General features: G+C 38.3%; 1 long non-coding RNA gene across 1 annotated transcript; it reads right to left on the bottom strand.

Moving 5' to 3' along the window:
- Positions 1–325: 325 nt before the first annotated feature.
- On the bottom strand, positions 326–4,363 carry LOC119271543. The gene is made up of 2 exons (XR_005134590.1): positions 4,247–4,363; positions 326–1,095 (listed from the first exon to the last, which is right to left on the bottom strand). It is a non-coding gene; the product is annotated as an uncharacterized LOC119271543 (long non-coding RNA).
- Between the last annotated feature and the right edge of the window lie 256 nt (positions 4,364–4,619).

Here is a 4,619-nt window from a genome sequence, read left to right as displayed (position 1 = left end):
AGCAGCTCATAGCAATTCATCATATAGCAGTAGCAGGAGCAGTTCATAGCAATTCATCATATAGCAGCAGCAGGAGCAGCTCATGGCAATTCATCATATAGCATCAGCAGGAGAAGCTCATAGCAATCTATTATATAATTTAAACAAGAGTAAAACAAGCCGTCACGTTTTTCCACATATGTTAATATTTTTTACACCGTTTGATTAGAATAACAATGGCTGAGATTTAAAGTTTCCACGTAACATGTAGAAGTATATGTACCAACAGTATTGAACTTATATGTTGTCACGTTAGATGCATTGAACCATAACACTTGCGCGCATGGGAAGGACTACATGGATGTGTTTTGTTTGAGTCCAATACAATCACGCAAGAACTGATGCATGACCGAATTGGAAAGAAAAAAGGGGAAATAATAAAGCTCTCACACGTATCCGAGAGCAATATAGTAGGTCTACCTACAAACTCCAAGAGCCACATGTCTGCAGGCATCGAACACATGCACAATATGGACTAGGCAATTGGCAAACAAAAAACAATTGGTTGTCCGATAAAGGATGGAAGCTGGTCTCTTCTCTCACGTGATCAATCTCTTCTTCCCTGAGGCAGGTTCCACGTCCCTTGCCAAACACGTTTTATAAAGAAGATCAATTGCTAGGGTTTCTAATTTCCTAGCGCTATAGCTGTCACTTCTGATCCTTGCTTCCCCGTTGTCGGCGAGGCTGTCGCTGAAGCGCAACCCTTGATCAGCCTATGAGAAGAAGAGTAGGGCAGGTTTAAATCAGCAGCATGAGGGATAAGGCGGCCATAAATAAGGTGACATATTGAGGAGCAGGACGCAGCGACAGGGAGGCACAGATTGCTTCTTTGGTCCTTCGTCCACTTCTGCGCCTTGCACATGGATATCTCCCAGCACCGCTGCCTCCAAGCGAGGATGCATGTAACCACGGTCCAGCTGCAACAACTTAGGTCTGAGACACATCCGCCTACAAGCAACCACAGCTGACGGCTATGTGATGCTTGAACTCCGACTCATCTTTGGATCATCAGTTCTCAGGTTTGTTCATCTTCTGCGTACCTCAATTTCGTGGCTTCTGGAACAAACAAATATGCGTAGTTTAGATGTTAGATTCTCCATGGAAGTGGTTAGAGACTTAGACTAATGATGTGACGCATGACCTTTCATAGCTACCTCTACTCTGATCGGATTTATACATCAAGGTTAATCTTATTTGCAAAGATATAAAATATTATTTACATGATCTTTACAACAAAAATGTGTCACTGTGTATGAAAGAAAAAATATTTATGGCATTGTACAGAATTTATTTACATATTCATCATAGCAAAAATGTGTCATTCTGCTTCAAACTAGTTGATGTTGATTGGAGCTAATAATACATGACTATTGTACCACTTACATGAGGAACTCGACAGTATTTTTAATAGTGGAAGGAGGAACTCAAAAATTATGAGAAAACAGTGGTAAGTTTCCGATTCAGCAACTTTTTGATTGACCAACTTATATGACATGCACTTTTTCTAATAATCGTTCCATTTAATTTTTTTGAACAGTTGTACATTATACTGAGATTCGTTTTGTTTCTATTAAAATTATGCTAATTTGAGCTAATAATTTCTATATGTACATGAGCATGGTAACAAGTACATGAGTAACTCAAAGAACTGTGGTATAAGTTTCTAAATCAACAACTTTTTGATTTGCCAATTATATAGAATGTAGGATCGTGAAGAGTTTTAATAGCTATAGGTAATGGCAACAGGCACATGGTCAATGATTTCAGTATGTTCTGTAATCTTGGAGTTGATCAATGTTTTAAGATGTCAATGCACACTGGATTATTGTAATACAGTTTTCTTATACTACCATAATGAATATTGTTTTAGACCTATCCTGTAGACATCCATGGTCCTCCTGAAAATATTCATTCTATACTTAACACATATGTTTAAGGTGCATGGTTTTACAATCTCTAAATTGCCTTCCAGATGCCCAGATGCTCGAATGAATGTCTTGGTATAGCAGAAAATAAATCGTGCGGCAAGAATATCATAGATTTATTATATTTACATGTATGTTTAATATTGAAGCACGCATCATGTTTACATGGTAGCCTCAAATTAGAAATAATTGCATCAAGGTATGCAAGGAAATGTATGCAGCTCCGACTGACATCTTTTCTTCTGGTTTAGTATGTTTTCGTTGTATCTTACAAATGTTTTGCGTGACCATGTTCAAATATCATGTGAGCTTGGCTTTGTCATTTGTCCTACATGGTTCACTACCTTCTATGGTATGGAGCCGTGTGTAGCAATGGTTTTATTTTCTATGGTTGGTAAATCATCATTATATTATTTCCTACCAACAAGAGCACTTGTGAAAAATAGAATCTGAAATGGATACATGTTTTTTTAGAAAAGGAGGAACTGGGCGATGCATGCGAGGTAGAAGGACATACGTGTATTCTCTAGCATTTACATTGAAGCAAAGTTGTAGTACTGTATTGATAAGTCTGAGCTTAAGTGATGAGGTACCATAGATCATTGGCTAAGCCAAAATGGCTCGGGTATATAGAAACAAGTACATGATATTGTTGTATAAGGCATTTTTAGGTTCTTATTTTTAGTTTCGCCAGTGGTTGGTGCTTAAGATAGCATGCATCGTCTTTTCAAGTTAGCCAAAAATTTAGAAGTATTGAAAATGATTCAAGATATGTACAGAAATGGATGAAGCTCCGACTCGCATCCCCTTTATTAGTTCGGTATGCTTAAAAACTGTAACGTTGTTTTGAGTGACCATGTTCATGTTGCATGTTCGCCTTACACTGGCATTTATCCTATTGTGGTTCTTTCCCTCTTTTTGATATACTATGTAGCAATATGTTTCTTTCTATGGTTGCTAAATCATCATTCCACATTTTTCTACAAATAAGAGCATATGTGAAAAATATAACTTCAAATGCAATCAAATGTGCACATGAGGTAGAAAATCATACACGTCTACTATATGAAATTTAAACTGGAGGGAAGTTGTCATATCGAACTGACAAATATGAGGCTTAAGTGATGATGTATAATCTACTGCACAAAATTGTTGTATTAAACAGAGATATTGATGCCTTTTTTCGGGTCTTAACTACTTATTTGTAACTCCGCTAGAAGTGGATGTTTAACCTACATTTATCAAACACAGTTATATTTGGGTTAATTTTCCAGTCAATGTAGTGTATTGGATCTCAAGAAATTTTCTCTACAACTTCTTCTAAGAACTTATCTGGTAATTATGTGTTTGTAAATTAGTATTTTGTATTTTTAACTATGACAAGGTAGAATATTATTTTGACTTGATTGTATTCATTGTATCATTAATTAGGATCCTAGGTGCGACCAATTTCCTATTTCCCAGCCGCATAGAGAAATGTATCGATATATGTGGGTTCTAACATAAATAAGTTGGTCTTATGGATAGGGTAGAAATATAGGGTGCATAGGGTTTTTTCAGATGGTTTGTAGCCTGCCATATTATTCGCGCATTACATACATGTTATGAACATAATGGCTTCTTTCTGCAGTCGTTCTTGCAATATTTTGTTTCACTTATTAATCTACAAAATTTTATCTATTGTAGTCCCAAGCTTCACGTATGTTTTGAGAAGGTGAGCAAATTATTTTTGTCAGTTACTTCCGTTCTGATATGCAGTCCCGCATCACTAATTCATGAGTGCAACTACTTCTGTTTTGTTTTAATTCCATGCCAGCTGATCTTTGCACGGGTCTTCCAAATTTTATTCGCAGTAATGTTTCTCAATTCAGCACAATTGTCGTTATGTGGCTGACATATGTCTTTACCTATCTTAAGCAGAACAACCTTTCATATTCCAGAATGTAAAGGTTTAGCTTATGATCAGTGGTGGATCTAGGATTTGAAAACAGGATGGTCCTCCTGAAAAAAATTGACAACAAATATGACATAGTGAACATTCTAACTAACTACCAATACCACAGAAATAGTTTGATATGGTCTTACAAACATACTAAAATTGCCAATTAAGTCTCAGTATTGCATAGAAGACTTAGAGACATTCTAACTAATTTATTCTCTATCAATTATAAATTCATAATAACATAATTCAATGGAAATTATGTACTGAACGGTGGGTAGTACAGGGAAGAGCAAACCCTAGAATCAAAACCAAATGGGTAGTAGACGAGCGGAGCTGGTACCTCAAATCAACACGGATGCTTGCTCGCTGGCAACTGCCTCTTGACCGAGTGCCGATGTGCGGATTGGGCAGCGGCGTCGGCTTGCAGGGGCACAACTCCATAGATGAGGTGGCGCAGAGCCCCAAACACCAAGCGGACGGGACAGACAGGCTGCGGTCCTAGGCGCCCAACGATCGGCTACCTAGGCGGGGACGGCGAGCGACGAGCGAGCGAGATGGCGGAATCGGGTGGTCTCGAGGAAGCGAGCGGCTGGCTCGATGTGTCGACGACTGGGTCTAGAATTCTGGATGTGTCTCGACGGCTGGGGGCAATCCTGGCTGCGTTACTTTTTTCTTAGCCTGGACAAAGGATCAGGAATAGCTATTTCCCTTTT

The sequence above is a fragment of the Triticum dicoccoides genome, chromosome 3A (genome assembly GCF_002162155.2).
Source record: "Triticum dicoccoides isolate Atlit2015 ecotype Zavitan chromosome 3A, WEW_v2.0, whole genome shotgun sequence".
Classification (NCBI taxonomy): domain Eukaryota; kingdom Viridiplantae; phylum Streptophyta; class Magnoliopsida; order Poales; family Poaceae; genus Triticum; species Triticum dicoccoides.
This window is presented reverse-complemented; position numbering and strand designations above follow the sequence as displayed.